The 16,358-nt window shown below is 37.6% G+C and overlaps 1 protein-coding gene and 2 long non-coding RNA genes across 4 annotated transcripts in view; all 3 read right to left on the reverse strand.

Moving 5' to 3' along the window:
• The window catches only part of LOC145555963 (uncharacterized), a 31,639-nt gene extending 24,597 nt beyond the window's left edge, over positions 1 to 7,042 (reverse strand). The window contains exon 1 of the mRNA XM_081617669.1: positions 6,913 to 7,042. The gene's annotated coding sequence lies outside the window, so the exon portion shown is untranslated. The remainder of the gene's footprint in view (positions 1 to 6,912) is intronic.
• A 410-nt stretch (positions 7,043 to 7,452) lies between these two features.
• On the reverse strand, positions 7,453 to 7,909 carry LOC145555965 (uncharacterized). The gene is made up of 2 exons (XR_014091644.1): positions 7,852 to 7,909; positions 7,453 to 7,748 (listed from the first exon to the last, which is right to left on the reverse strand). It is a non-coding gene; the product is annotated as an uncharacterized LOC145555965 (long non-coding RNA).
• Positions 7,910 to 9,203: 1,294 nt separating this feature from the next.
• Positions 9,204 to 10,204, reverse strand: LOC145555964 (uncharacterized). Of its 2 annotated transcripts, none has more exons than XR_014091642.1 (2): positions 9,895 to 10,204; positions 9,204 to 9,653 (listed from the first exon to the last, which is right to left on the reverse strand). It is a non-coding gene; the product is annotated as an uncharacterized LOC145555964 (long non-coding RNA). The 2 variants fall into 2 exon arrangements; XR_014091643.1 differs by having other exon boundaries at positions 9,772 to 10,204.
• Between the last annotated feature and the right edge of the window lie 6,154 nt (positions 10,205 to 16,358).

The following is a 16,358-nucleotide window of genomic DNA, read 5'->3' on the forward strand; positions in this document are numbered from 1 at the left end:
TCGACACAATTAATGAGAATATTGGATGAAGGTTTTAGTGGCTAAAGACATGATTATTATTTTTTCTAAAGAGAAGAATAATTTTTTTCGCTGGAATTATGTGAATAATCGGCTGAGCAGGGGGCTATTTATACACAAATTGCGAGGAATTTCAATCTGAATGAAATACGGAGTCAGCGTCGATTGGCGTCAAAACCCCGATATTGGCGTCACACAACAGCTCTTGGCGCCACACGCTATGTGTAGCGCCTGGCGCCAAGTCAGCAGGACGGCCGCGCGTGCTCAGTTTGCGTTTTGATATTAAATTGGAGTCGGTTAATGACTTTATGGCCCCGTTTAAATTTCTTCTAATTATTTTTTTGTCCTTTTCTTAATTAATTAAATATATCAATTATTTTTAGTTTTTTTTTTTTTTGAATTTTATATTAATTTTTAAAAAAAAATCAGCTTTTTTCTCCGTTTTATTTTTCTTTTTTATTTTTCTTTTTGGGGGAGAGAGTCGGATAATACCCTCCATCAATAATAAAAATGATGGAATTTTTGCGCAAAATTGTTATCACATTTGCACACACTAACATACACTAACATAATAATAGATAATAATGAATTTACAATAACATAAAGTACAAAGTGTCTAAATAACAAGTCAAAGGCAAAGTTCTATAAAAAGTCAAAATAAAATACATATACAGAAATAAACTACGGCGCCGGAGGACGTAGGCCCATCATGCCATAAAACTGCGCCGTCCGAGGAGTCACCTCTCCGCCAGTTCCGGCCTCGGCACCAGCTCCAGTCTCTGTAGGAGGAGGGAAACTCAAAATAGGACCGCTCCAGCCAAGGTCAACCTGAGGCTGAGACCGCGGAGGCTGCTGCGATGACGAGCCAACCTCGTACATCCCACCACCTCTGAAAGCCGAGGTAGCCTCTCCTACCGGTGCAGCAGGAGCACCCTCAGAAGAAGATCCTGAACCCTCAGCAACGTCGGCTCGAGCAGCCTCGGAACGACCACCTCTACCTCCTGACGAAGTACGACGACGTCTCGAGCTAGACCTCACCGGATCTCTCCGCCCCTCAGGCCTCGCACGGGTGTGAGAAGCAATCGGCTGACCCTGCAAAAAGAATTAAATCAGAAACAAGGTAAAACTGAAGCATAATGCAGAAATAATAAGTGAAGAAAAGTTACCTCTCGGACGGCGTCGTCTCGACGACAGGTAGCCGCGTTCCTCATCCAGACGAGCTGGCTCCGGAAGGCATCTATGCATCGTGCCATAGCCGAAACCACCTCGCGTGAGAACTGTCAAGAAAATAAGTCAGTGAAAATACATGATGACTGAATACAAGATTCTGTATTAAAAAAAACTAGGCTTACCCTAGTCTGGTGACGAGGAATCAACTGCTCCACGAAGCGCTCGCCCTCAGGAGCCGGAGAAATCATCTCCTCGATCGGCCCGTACGTCCCCTGGTAATGGATGGACATACGGGGTGGCACGAACTCAGTGGGACCATCCTGATAAGACGGAAAGAAATCAGCAAGGTATTACTTGGGGGCTACTTAGCGAAAAATAAAAAGCTAAAGATCTTACCCTCACATCCTCGGCCGGTACAGGGGCTGGAGCTAACAAAGGAAGTAGCTCCTCAGCATAACTTCGCCCAAGGATCACATGGGACCGCCAGAGGGAACCAGACTCCTCAGCTATGCTCGATAACTCTCTCTCGTCGAACATATGACGCGGCGGAGGGGCAGGAACAACGAGAACATCAGAAGAGTGCTGGATAGCAACTCTCTCCCCTAAATATACAACCGCTCCATAGGTCCCCAGAAAGCAGCGGCGCTCAGCAGAGTACTGTGCGGCTAATCCAGGGACTGTCCAACCGCCCCATGGTCGGTATACTACCTCAGGTCCCTATAAAAAGCACCAATCACGTAAGAATATGTCTAAAACATCGCAGAAGAGCAAGATAAACACTAAAAGTCATACCGAGATGATCCGACTCCGGACACGTGCAGTAGACAGGTCCACATGGTGGCCGCCCCAAGAGGCGCTCGCCGGATACCCCCTCGGCGATGGTCTCGCCAGCGCAATGGAAGGAAAGTACTCGTAGAACCAGATCTACAAAAAGCTAAAGCATGAGTAAATGCTAACTAATATGTAGGGCTAAACTTTATAGGGAATAATGTTTACCTCTACGACCTTCCAGAAAGCAGACAAAGCAACGTTCGTCCTAAAGGACCGGTGGCGACACGAGTCCCTCAGCGCGCGAACGAAGTCAGTGTAGGCCAAGCTGGCCCAGTAATAAGTCCCGATCCGCCGGAGATCGCGAACAGCAGGGAGGTAGTAAAGCAACGCCCTACTACCCCTGTCAGGGGAGAATGTCCCTGACAACAACATCAGCACAAAGATGCGCACCCGCTGCTCTCGGGTGGTCGCATCGTCATCAAGAGCCGTTGCCAGCGTCGAGCGGCGAATCCCCCTAGCACTGAACTGAGTCGTCTCGACCTCAGCTCGGGCCCGAACAGCAATCGGCCCCAACAACTCCTCGACCTCTGGAGAAAAGACGTCGATACCGCCGTCGAACGGCAGCGGCACAGAAGTGAACTCCAGTCCTGTGATGAGACTGAAGTCTGTAGGAGTGACCATCATCTCACCCCATGGAAAATGAAAGGTGTTGGTGGTGTCCCAGAAGAACTCCACCAAAGCGCGTACTACGTGGTGACCCCCGCTGGAGGCGACCATAGCCTCGGAGGTCTCGAACAAGGCAACCAGTCCGCAGGACTCCCATAGGAGTCTCGTCTCTCGGTCTCTGGCGATATGCATCCTATACAAATCGCCTAGACCATCACAGCCAGAGTCGTGATGCCGTGTCCTCCCAGGCTCGGTTCCCCGTCTCACCCTCTCAGAAATGTGGTGGACAGGGGCAAAGAACAAGGTCTGCTCATCCCACTCCGGGAACCGACCAAGCGAAGTGGACGGTGTGGTGTCGTCCTCAACGGGCTCATGCTCCCGTCTAGTGTTTCGAGACCGTGAACCTGAACCTCGTTGTCTAGCCATGCTACATTGTGCAGAATCATCGTAAATTAAGATTCTATAGTATCTAAGGTTCGCCTAAGCCGCATGATACTATGTTCGCAAAAAAAAAAAACAGAGTACGTAGTACTAAAACAGAGCACAAATTCAAATTGAGCATGACAGTATCTTTTCAAGCAATCAAACAATTTCTTGCAACACTATAGTGATTATTGTGACAAATTGAACAAGAATTGCTAGCAAAAACATCAAGAACAAGTCACAATGTTCTTCACGACCTTAAGAGGTCCAACAATGGCGGATTGCTCATTTCTTCACCAAATTGAGTCAAACAAGTCTCAAATTACTCCCAAGGCAATATACAAACATAAACAAGCAATTTCATGGCACAAAACTTGATAAACAAAGCAAATTGAGCATTATAAGTTTCGAATTTTCATGAAATTCGTGAATAAACATGCCAAGAATTCATAAAAATCGGTGTGAGTTTGAGGAAAACTTACATAGATCGGGAATATAGATGAAAAGAGCTTTGATTTGCAACAAATTTGAGCGAATTCGGTTGAGAAACGAGTGAGCAGCGATCAAATGAAGCTTTCGGTTTCTTCAAGCAGCGTTCGCGACAAACCAGAGCAAGAAAACGGGATTTTAAAGAAGATTCCGTGTTGGCGCCAGTCCCTAGGCATTGGCGTCACGTTCTGTGCTAGGCACCAGACGCCAACGCCAACGCCTGGCGCTAATGCCTTTAGGCTGGCGCTGATTGTTTTTCAGCGACGCCAAAGCAGCCAGCCACCTGTTGGGGTTGTGCTGGCCTTCTGCAATATATTTTGGGTTCCTTGGTACGCCAGTTAGCCCCTCTAAGCAATTTGACATGATTAGGTAATCGGCTTGATTACATAAAGTGATCGACCTGATGAAAAGATCGTCTCACTAAGCTTAAAGCGCCTAAGCATTGGCTCATTAGCAAAAAGCACCGACATATAGGTTCAAGAGCAAAGGGCACCGACATATAGGTTCAAGAGCAAAAGGGCACCGACATATAGGTTCAGGAGCAAAGGGCACCGACATACAGGTTCAAAGCAAAAGAGCGTCGACGTACAGGCATATCAAAAGCAAAGTTCAGGCGAACTTTTAAAGATCGACAGGCGTGGATCTTCGGTATTTTCCTTTGGGAAATTATCGCATCAAATGAGGATGACTTCAAGAGAAGATGTCTTCGGCATCATTCCCTAGCTTGCGGAAAGTTGTCGTAAACAGCTGAAGGTAATTTCGGGCGAAGTTGTCTTCGATCATAATTCCTGAGGCATGGAAGATGGTCATAACGCGGATGAGAATTATTTTAAGGGAAATAATTTTCGATGATATTCCCTTGGACGTGGGATATTATCACAGCGGGGAGGATAGTTTCGGGCGAAGCAATCTTCTAATTTGGAAGCAGTTACAGGCGTAGCGGTTTTCAAGCGGGATGTCGTTCTCTAGCTTGCAGGAGGTCATCAAAACAACAACAACAGTAAAGCAGCAAATCGGTTACTTTCAGAGACGTGTGCTCGACGGTGCAAGATACGCGTTTCTTAACTCTTTTATCTGTTTAACTAATGCTAGTTTGCAGGTATCGGCGTTACAAGATTGATTTAGGATCGCAGAACGTTCTGAGTCATTCTCCGTCCCTATCGTTACTTTGACTTTCGTTTTCAAACTTGCGTTTCTCCAAACTCAGTCAAAGTGGGGGCTTCTGTAGACACCCATTTGTGTCTCCCCAAAACCAAACCCGGTGATGAGTGCCTTTCACGTCGAATCATAATCGAATGAAACGAAAGTGTGGAAAGGTTTAGTGTTGCGGAAAGTTTTATTTCTTTTTCTCTTCTCCCTGTTTTTGAAAACTTTATTTTTAAGAAAACAGCCAATCCAGTTTGGTTGGTCCATGATATGGGTCCAATAGTGGTGTAGTTGGATGGGGTTTGCAAAGACCTTTCCAACGATATATTATAAGCCCAATTTCGATGAATATTGAGGAAGTTATGGCCAATTTACTAAACTGGGCCCGGTTTGAGCTTAAAGTACGGCCTAATGATCTAGGGGAGGGCCTAATATAATTTATCATTCCTAATGTAATTAGGAATGGTTTTAGTCTTCTAGAACATTCTAGAAGGTCTTATCATTCCTAATTCAATTAGGACTCTTCAGAGTTTTAATCAAGATCAAATAGCATTTTCGATGGAAATTATATTATTTTATCTTCCAGTACGGTAAATTTATCAGATTTTCGAAAACGCGTTGAAAACCGCTTTGGCGTCCAACCCCAGGCCTTGGCGCCTGGAACCAGGATTGGCGCCAGGCGCTAGCCATTGGCGCCTGGCGCTAGCCACTAGTGCTGGCGCCAACTAGCCAGGCTGGCGCCAATGTGTTTCTGTAATCTTCAGACTCTGTTTTGTTAAATTATCTTTTTTGGATGATTTTCTCTATAAATATCGTATTCAAAAACTCCGTTTTCATTCACCAAGATTCACCAATTCTCTTTATTCTTAAGTTTTAATCAACTCTCTTCATTCACAAATTATTCATCTCTTTCATTCATCCTTTTCATTCATCTCTTTTCATCAACTTTCATTAACATTCATTCTTTCTTTTCTAAACTTTGCTTTTTAACACAAAATTCCGCATTCACAAGATCTTGAAACACCTAGCCATATTCGAAGTTGCCTTCGCCCTAGACGTGAAAGGTTTTTAATTTCTGAGGGTTTGGTCCCAAATCTCTCTTTCAATTATTTAATTTAATTGTTTTGATTATTATTTTTCCTTGAAGTTACTAACGTGTGTATTTTGTTATTAGAAAGAGGTATGAGGCATCAAAGTAAGTGCTTTAATTGATTTATTGATATTATGATGTAGAAATCATGTTTATATTTTTATTATGATATTCCTAGTATCATGTCTAGGGTAACAAATATATTAAATATGATTGTTACGATGCTTCCTATTCTCTTCCTAATATTAATTCATGTTAGTATCATGTTAGGGTTAAAGATTTTATTTTTATTGCTTAGTGACATGCTAGGGTTTGTTATTAATCTTGTTAGTATCATGCCTAGGATCTTGCTATTATTATTATGCTTTAATATTAACATGAATATGATTATGATTATAATTGTTATAATTTATGATGATTATGATTATTATTATTATTATTTTGATAATGATTATTTATAATTATTATTCATGATGTTGATTATTTATTATGTTGCTTGATTATATTTATTGTTATTGCTTGATCACACCTTTTATTGCATGTTAAAGGGAATTGGTATTTGCAATCACGCTTAATAAGATAATTAATAATCTTGTTAGGGTTGATTGTGATTATAATTCAAGTGATCGCCAATAATAGTTTATTTGTGCATTAATATTCAACCAACATAGATTAAACAGGTTTAGGGTTAATCTATTGATTGCATGTTAATCAGAAAGCGCACATGAATACGAGCAGAATAAAGTAGAGACCTATTATTAGGGCAGGTTCAATCTCTTTTAGGTTGGATTTGTACCATCATCCCCGAACCCTTATTTGGTTCATGACCTTATGGAGTTGACGATCTCTTGGATCGTTAAGGGGTGTAACCTTCACCTCGTGATGGTTTACAAGTTCCTTAAAAACTTGTTGGCGACTCTTTTGCTCTATCTTCTTCCCTTTTGGACGCCACCGTACTTTAGTGTATGATCACAGTGGGGTTCAAGCTAGTGGGATTTTAAAGGCTTGAAACTATTCCCCACAATACCTATTCATAAACACGATTTCAATCTAATTACATAAATAAATAAACAAAACCCAAAATTCAAATTCACCAAACTAAACATGTGAAATGGATTAAACATAAACAAGAAAGATACCGGAAACTAAAGGTCTTGGAGGAGCGTGAAACTCGCTTGATGCTTCTGTTTAAAAGGTCCTAAAGAGCATAAAATGTCACTTAACTTATCACTTTAGTTTCAATTCAAGTTCTCCATCTTCCCTGTTAATCTGTTCATATACAAAGTTAAAATAATCGGAAAAACAGTCAATAAAACAGCAAAAATATCAAATTTCAGCAAATAAACAAAAACTCCATCATAAATCAGTTTAAAAAACAGAGGGATACCATTAGGACCAAGATAAGAGTGAGTAATGTCGCAAAGCTTTTCACAAGCTTCAATAGTTTGATATTCTTCCAAAAAGCTTATCCGACCTAGAGAGATGACATTTGAGATTGATTAAACATTATAAAAAAATGATTGAAATTTATAAAATGATTAAACTCATCTTTTGCTTGGTCAAATTCTCACTCTACTCGCTCCCTCTCACCACCAATTTAATAAACAGATTAAACACCCGCCTACTTCTTTCTCTTCACTCCCCATTGATAAATCATAATAACCAATTGAGAGAAATCATCAAAGAACAATAACAAGATTATATTAACAATATTTAAGCAGAACAAAATTTGATTAAATTAGATCAAGTTAAAGAAAATCATAGAGAAGAACTGGTTCCAGAATCTTCAACTTGATTAAAATTAGATGATGATTTGGGCCTTTGAAGTGTAATCTTCTCCAAGCAGCAGTTCAGCAAGAACACAACTAGCAGACCAAATGTCAATTGCTGTTGTGTACTCAGTTGCTCCAAATATCAGTTCTGGTGCACGATAGTATGTAGAGCATATATAAGATATATTTGGCTCTCCTTTCACCTGCCATTAGAATTAAAAATATGCTCTTAGCCAACAAAGAGAAGATAGTATCAACAACATTGAAGCGAACACAAAAAGTTAGAACAGGAACAAGAGGACGAACCAAGACTTTAGCACTTCCAAAGTTGCAAATCTTTAATTGGTGTGTATGTAGGTTGACCTGAATAAATAAAAGATGATATGAGAATAACAATAGAAAAATAAAAGATGATATGAGAATAACAAAAGGAAAAATTGATTTTGTACAACAAGTTAATTCTAAAAATACTCAAATGGGAAAAACTTTAAAAGACATACTCCAATAGTCCCATGAATGTAAGCCAATGCTCGACAGATCTGGTGTCGGTAAAAGCTATAGTTAGAAACACTTTAAGTACCTAATAGGCTAATATACTTTAAAATCAAACTCCAGACTACAGATACCTAGTATGTGTACAACTTAGCTTTACATATATCAATGGAATTCTCTGATTGATCTTGTTGTAGTGTCTGATGACACGGTGAACAGTTTCAGGGACAAACTCAAGCACCAGATTAAAATAGAGCTCATCCTTCCTAGTTGTGGAAAAGAAACAATGCTTCAAAGAGGTAACATTTGGATGACCCAAAAGGCACATTGTTTGCAGCTCGCTGTATCTCATCCTAAAGGACTTTCTTTATAGCCACAATTTCACCCGATTCCAAGCACCTTGCCTAGACATCCCAACATTAGTAAATTAGTAATGTTATACAGGGTGGCTTCAAGTCTAAAATAATATAATGTTGTTAATTTGTTTTTGCAAACAAAAGATGAAAGCTTTTAATCAGTTATTGCCAAGTTTACCTGAAACACTACTCCAAAGGATCCTTGTCCGACAATAAGTTCAGCCATGTAACTCACTGTCTGAAAACACAAGGGCATAATTTAAATAAGAGCACATAGTTTACAACAGAATTACTACAATGTATATAAGGCAATCCCATATTACCTACTTATCTTGTCCATTTTTACCACCAATGGTGGTGACAATTATATGACCAGTCTCTGTACCATTACCATCAACAACAGCAGCTTCCACTTCCTAAAACGACCGAGGCAAGCATTCCAATAAGTAAGCATCAAGCGACTAAAAAAAGAGAAGGATAGACAGGATCAATAAAAGATAATTACCTTCTCATATATCTTTAATTTATGCGCATTTAGGTTTATTGAAAGTGCGTTAATTAAGAGGGGGATATTTTATACGGAGTAATACATGGAGTAATAAACACCAAAACTTTAGTGCATGTATGCAGTGGGTGTTTGTTGCAATTTGACAAAGAATGATTAAACTGTCCCATATCACAAAAGCTAAACGAATCACTAATTTTAACATCAAGAAAAGATACAAACCTGAAACTTTGTATTTTTTTTTTTAATTATTTTTTTCAATTCTTCTGTAAGAATAAACAGAATTCTGCACAAAATTATGTTGATTGCAAAACAATAATTCATGTAAAATTCAGTAGGGTAATAGAATGGAAGCAACAATTTGATCTATCCAAGGGAGCTTTGTTTAGGCCGAACATATTCGACCCTACCAAGTTAGCTTTGGGTGAATCATCTAAAGTAGTGGCATAATTAATGCAATCATCTACAAGTACAACTAAGGTCTATAACATGAACATCCTTATTGCCATTACTTCATCACCTTCAAAATCAAGCACTGCGCTTACCATCATACATTAGCTTTCCCGCCCCAGTCCACTCCCATACCCACATCCATACAGGCGCCAAATAAACAATCATTATATCATGATAATAATTTAATTAATTAAAAGGAAAAAAAAACAAAAAAGGGTCATTCTTGAAATAAGATTGTGATACCTAGTAACTTCACCAGCCTCATTTGTAAGCATCTTAGTTCCAGTTCTCCCAACCACAATCTACAACAATTAACAACACAATTTATTAATAATTTTACAAAAATATTAAAATCAATAAAACCCAAAAAATGAGAATCGAATTAAAAATAAAATTGAAAAAAAGAAAAAAGGAACAAACAAGGAATTGATAGATGCTCATGCTAGCATCAATAGCGATTTTCATTGGTGTTTTTTTAGAGTTAACCTAATTTCCGGCGAATGAGAGAGATTTAGAAAGGAGGTTTTTGAGCGATCCTCTAACCATTCTTGATAGATCGACGGCGATCTCGCGAACGAAGAAGAGATAATACTAACATGTGAAGTGCGAAGAAGAATGAGTTGGTGAGCCACCGCCCTTGGGTTTCGGTGCTGCTACTCCATTTAGCGATGAAAAAGGAGGTGTGAGAGAGGATAGGGATGTGATCAAGTGGAAAATAGAGGTAAGCTCCATTTTGGAGATGTGAGCTTTGCCTAGAGAAATGTAAAATAGAGGTATGAGAGAGGAGAGATGAATGGAGAGAAAAAGTACCACCGCCTCATATGAATGGTGGAACAGGAAGCTAGGAAATAGGGAAAATCAATAAAGCACCAATTGCATTAGTTAAAACAAAAGGAAAAACAAAATCAAAAGTAAAAGTAAAAAAAAAAAAAGAAACAAAAAAGAAAAAGCAAGGGTAGGGATGCCAAATCACTGTTCATAAGGATTTTGAGCAAAAAAAATAGGCATGAATTAAGGGCATAACTGGTACTTTACTGTTCATAAGCAAAAGTAAAATAAATGCAACCTTAAACCTTGAATTTGGCTTTTAAGGGTTATGGATATAGTTGTAGACACCCAAATGTGCCTCCCCAAAACCAAACCCAGTGATGAGTACCTTTCACATCGAACCATAGTCGAATGAAGTGAAAGTGTATAAAGCCTAGTGATGAGGATGTTTTTATTAAAATATCTCTTCTTTCTGTTTTTGAAAATATTTCTTTTCTTACCCTATTTTTGAAAAAGGTGCATTCCAGTTTAGTTTGGTCTATGATAAGGGTCCAATAATAGTGTAGTTGGATAGGGATTGAAAAGACCTTTCCAACGATATATTATAAGCCCAATTCCGATGAATAATGAGGGAGTTATGGCCAAAATACTAAACTAGGTCCGGTTTGGTTTTTATATGCGGCCCAATGATCTAGAGGAGGGCCTATTACTAATTATCATTTCTAAAGCTATTCGGATTGATTATAGTCTTTTAGAATACTCTAGAAAGTTATTTTAAATCATAATGGAGTTAGGATTGATAATTATGTTTTAAAGAATTTGAAATTGAATAAAACTACTCCTTTTTAGAATCATTGTTTTGTACGAAGTGGAATATATTCAGATTTTACTTTCGTACCTCATAATCTTTATCCAAATTTTATATGGTTGGATAGATCTTGAAATTATCTTTCCAATGATATATTATAATATTAAATCCAAGCTATAACGAAAAAGATATGAATGAGATATGAAAATCTATCCAAAACTAACACCGTCCTACTATTTCGGCCATATCATTTTATCTACATAATATTTTAATATGATTTTAATTGGGTTGAAAAAAAGACTTCAAGAGCTTTCCAACGACATATTATATGCCTTATTTGGACTTCCGGATCAAAAGATATTATGAAAACAAAAAACGCGTGAAACTGATTATTAGCGCCTTGGCGCCTGGCGCTAACCTTCAGCGCCTGGCGCTAATGACCAGCGTCTGGCGCTAATCGAGTTTTATTCTCGTCGAAACTCTGATTCATTTTTTTATCCACCCGGCTGATTTTCTCTATAAATAGCCTCTTAAAATTTTGTTTTCAATCATCAATTCTCATCAATTCTTATTCTTTCTAATTCTTTCTTCTCATCAACTCTCATCAAGAATTTCTTGATTCTCTCTCCTCTTTCTAGCCTAGCCTTTTACAAACATAATTTCTCATACATTAGCACTAGACATACCTAGCCTAATTCGAAGTTGCCTTCGCCCTAGACGTGAAAGGTTTGATTTCTGAGGGTTTGGTCCCAAATCTAGTATAAACTTTCTTAACTCTTTTCAATTATTTAATTTAATTATTGTTTATTATTTTCCTTGAAGTTACTAACGCGTGTATTTTGTTATTAGAAAGAGGTACGAGGCATCCAAGTAAGTGCTTTAATTGATTTATTGATTTATGCTTAGATTGTTATTTTGATTCCTAGTATCATGTTAGGATGTTTTATTGATTCCTAGTATCATGTTAGGATGCTTTCTTTAGTATGATATTTAGGGTGATTTGCTCATATCAATTTTGATTCCTGCGATGCTTCCTATTTTCTTCCTAATATAGCATGTTAGTATCATGTTAGGGCTATATATTTGATTTTTATTGTTTAGTGATATGCTAGGGTTTGTTATTAATCTTGTTAGTATCATGCCTAGGATCTTGCTATTATGCTTTAACATGATGATGATGATTATTGATTAGAATTATTATTATGATTATTTTTATAATTGTTATAATAATTGTTTTGATTATTTATTATGTTGCTTGATATTTATTGTTATTGTTTGATCACACACCTTTTATGCATGTTTAAAGGGAATTTATACTTGTAATCACGCTTAATAAGATAATTGATAATCTTGTTAGGGTTAATTTGATTATAATTTAAGTGATCGCCAATAATAGATTTATTTGTGCATTAATATTCAACCAACATAGTTAAACAGGTTTAGGGTTAAACCTATTGATTGCATGTTAGTCAGAAAGCACACATGAATACGATCAAAATAAAGTAGAGACCTATTATTAGAGCAGGTTGAATCTCTTTTAGGTTGGATTTGTACCTTCATCCTCGAACTACCAGTCATGGTTCCAGACCTATTGGAGTTAACGATCTCCTGGATCGTTAAGGGGTGTAACCTTCACCCTGTGAACGGGTTACAAGTTCCTAAAACTTATTGGCGACTCTTTTGCTCTATCTTCTTTCCCTTTGGACGCCACCTTGCTTAAGTGTATGATCACAGTGGGGTTCAAGCTAGGGATAATGCTTGAAATATTCCCTACAATAGCATTCATTAAATGTTTGGAAGGATTTGGGTTTGCAAGCACTCAAGTACCTAGATAAAGCCCCTTTAGAGGTTTAGAGTATAGTAGAGGACATTAGATCACTCAACTGGCTAAGAATATGGACTACATGGTACTCCCTCCGTTTTTAAATACTTGCTCCACTTTTCTTTTCGGTTGTTTTTAAATACTTGCTCCATTTTCTTATCTGGAAAGCTTTTACAATATATCATTCATTTCTTTCACCTAATGGACCCAACATAAATCATATTTTATAATTTGCACTACAAGAAAATAACCTTTTCGTAGCGATAGGATTATTTTAACCTTTAGTATTGATTATAATTGCAACAAAAGCTTTTCCAACGAATGGTCATTCGATACAATATCCCTCGTTGCCTTAGCTTTTAGTAGTGTTTTTCAATATCGCCGGGGTTGGCCTCAAAAATCGATACGAAAAACTACATCCAATCATGGTGATTATTGTAGCGTTTATAATTGCTATAAATGTTGAACTTGTTTTCTTTAAAAAAAAAAAAAAACATACATATGATTTTCACAAGATTCGAACATGCAACCTCAAACTCTTATATTAAAAGTTTCAAATAAACTATGACATATTTTATAACATTAATATATCTAGTGTAGAAAAGGCTTTTCGTATCGATTTTTAGGATTTAGTGGCAATTGTAAATGATACAATTTCTCATAATTTTATAAATGTGAAAAAATAGTGTGGATTTGTCTTATTATGTTTTCCGTATCGATTTTATAAGGGAAAACCATGGCGATTGTAAACTGATACGATTTCCTTAATTATTTCACTAACATACTTGCATATTGTGGCGAATGTACAATCGCTACAAAATAATCGCTACGAAAAGACAATTTTCTTGTAGTCTTCATATTCTCTCTCATTCAATTCTCTCCACTACTTTTGCTTTTAATTTTGTATTCTTCCACTTATCCCACTACCTCCACATTTTATTACTTTATCCATTTTTTCCTAAAACTCCGTGCATGAAGAAATTGAGCAAATATTTAAAAACGGAGGGAGTATGTATAAAGGTTCGAAGGGGAATGGTACACTGAGCCTACACCCTTACTACTAAGAGAATAGCTATTGGGTAGTGCTAGATTTGTGATTACTGGCATCGCTACCTAAAATTAAAAAAAAAAAAAAAAAAAAGAAAAAAGAAAAAAATTAGGTTTTGAGCTATTGGACGGAGTTTTATAGTATGTTAGTTCTAGGGGTGTTTGCTAGTTTAAAACTTGACTGGATTGAATCAAACTACACCAAGTCGGCCAATTCGCATCCTATGGCGAGTAAGGGGTAAGAATTAGTTAAACACTACTCACTTTATTTGTACAATTTTCACAAAATGAAACAAATCAAATCAATTTGGTTAGAATCTATAATGAAATTTATCTTTATATTCGTATGTACTTCATATGCTCTATACAAAATTAAAAGTATTGTATTAATTTTAGGAAAAATTGACAAAAATGATCTCAACTTTGCTCGATTCGCCCAAAATAATTCCAACTTTCAATTTTAATATGAATTTGCTTCTAATGGTCCCGAATGACCAGCAACCTGTTGAATAGGTAATTTTTTTTGAAAAAAGTTTTATATACACATGTCATCATGTGATTAGTCAAATAAATGTTTTTAACTTAATATTAAAAAAAACTAATTATTTTAAAAATAATTAAAAAAAAACGTCTTCACCTCCCCCATCAGCCCCAACCACCTGCCCACCTCCTCGACCGCCAACCTCCGCCTAGCCCCAGGACACTTGTCACCCTGCTACTCTCTAGACCCCCTCCCCTGCACCGCCCATGCCGTCGTCTTTCACCCTAAACCTCCATTTACCCACCCCGAAACCCCCTACACCCCCTAAAAAACTTTAGAAAAACCTCCTCAACCTCTTAAATCGCCAATCGCTCCTTCCCCAACCCTCACACCCCCTATTCTCTAGGGTTTTCGAGGGTAAGGGAGATGGAGATCGAGGTTTATGCGGGTGAGGGAGGTGTTTTTTTTTAAGGATTTAGGAGTCGGCATGGTGATTTTGGGGTGGGGAGGATAATAGGAGAAGGGTGTTGCCGTGTCTGGTGCGGTGGAGGTGGGTCTTGATGCGACCGGAGGTGGGGGCAGGGACCCTGGGCTACACGGAGCCACGGAGGTACAATGCCGGAGAGGTGGCTGGGCTACCGAATAGGGGTTGTGGACTTGTGGGATTTTACTTTTTAGTTAACTAGGATAAAATCCCTTGCAATAGATGCGCGGTTGTTCAATTATTATTTAAAACGAATTTTTTTCTAAGGTCACATGTAAAATTATACGAAGTATTCAACAATTTTATTTTTTAAAAGCCACATATAAAATGAATTTTAGAAAGTTTGGTTTATATTTTATATAAAGCAAATGTAATAATTGAGATAAAATCTTTTCTTAAAAGTAATAATTTTCTTAAAACAACGATTATTGGAGGATATTTTTTTTAGCAAGTGTTATTGGAGGGAAAATTTTTAACACAATGCTGCCAAGTGTTATTATTGGTTTCGTCTTTAATAATATGTAATAGATTAATTTTTTTATTTTAAATTTAAAGTTTTTTATTTAAATTTTTTTTTTTGACAAATCATGTCCTAACATGTGTCAGGTGAATTGTTATAACAAGTTTGATGATCGGTTGGGACTAAGCAAATTTATATCAAAGTTCAAATTATTAAAAAATAATTAAAAATTGAGATTATTTTGATCAAAGTTGAAAAGTGGAAAGCTAAACGTCGCCCTCGAATATCTAACTAACGCCCGCAAAATAAATTAAAATTACATTCTTACCCTTTTTATAAAAAAAAAAATAACCCTCAAACAAAATTACCTCCCTCCCCCAACAAAACCCTCATTCCTTACTCACTCTCATTCTCTCTCTAAACAAACCACCACCACCACATCCACCTCCACCACCACAACATCCACCGCCGCCACCACTATCACCGCAGATAAAAGCGCCGGAGCAGTGATTGAGCGCCGATCTACACCGTGATAATGCCGCGGAAGGACAAAGGCAAGTCAATCGCCGGTGGAGAAGAGGTTTGTGTTTTTTTATTTTTTTTATTTTCTGAAATCCAGGCAAACGCCTGATTTTTTCGCACAACCATGGCTGAAACGCCTAGTTCGTGCGTACAGCCGTGTGGTTGTACGAAAAATCTGGGCGGTTGAGGTGAAACGCCCAGTTTTTTCGTACAACCACACGGTTGTACGCACGAACCAGGCGTTTCAGCCATGGCTGTTCGAAAAAACTGGGCGTTTGCCTGGGTTTTTATTTTTTTTTTTTAAATTCGTTTTTTTTTTGTTTTTTTGGTATTGGGTTTTAATTGCTTGGCTTTGAATTTGTAAATTCGTTGTTGTTATTATTATTAAGAACTGTTTGGAAATTGGAAATTAAATAATCAACTAAAGTTCAAGATTTTTGGGTTTTAATCAACTAAAGTGAAGGACTTCAATTGCTTGGTTTTTAGTTGTTGATTTTGGGATTTGTTAGTGTAGATTTAATTTTTGTAATGCTTTAATTTTAATTCAATCATAAATGGTTTTAGCATCTCGTGTAACAAAGTAGTGAGATATCTATGCTTTGTGCTCATATATTC

This window comes from Chenopodium album, chromosome 8 (genome assembly GCF_948465745.1).
Source record: "Chenopodium album chromosome 8, dcCheAlbu1.1, whole genome shotgun sequence".
NCBI lineage: Eukaryota > Viridiplantae > Streptophyta > Magnoliopsida > Caryophyllales > Amaranthaceae > Chenopodium > Chenopodium album.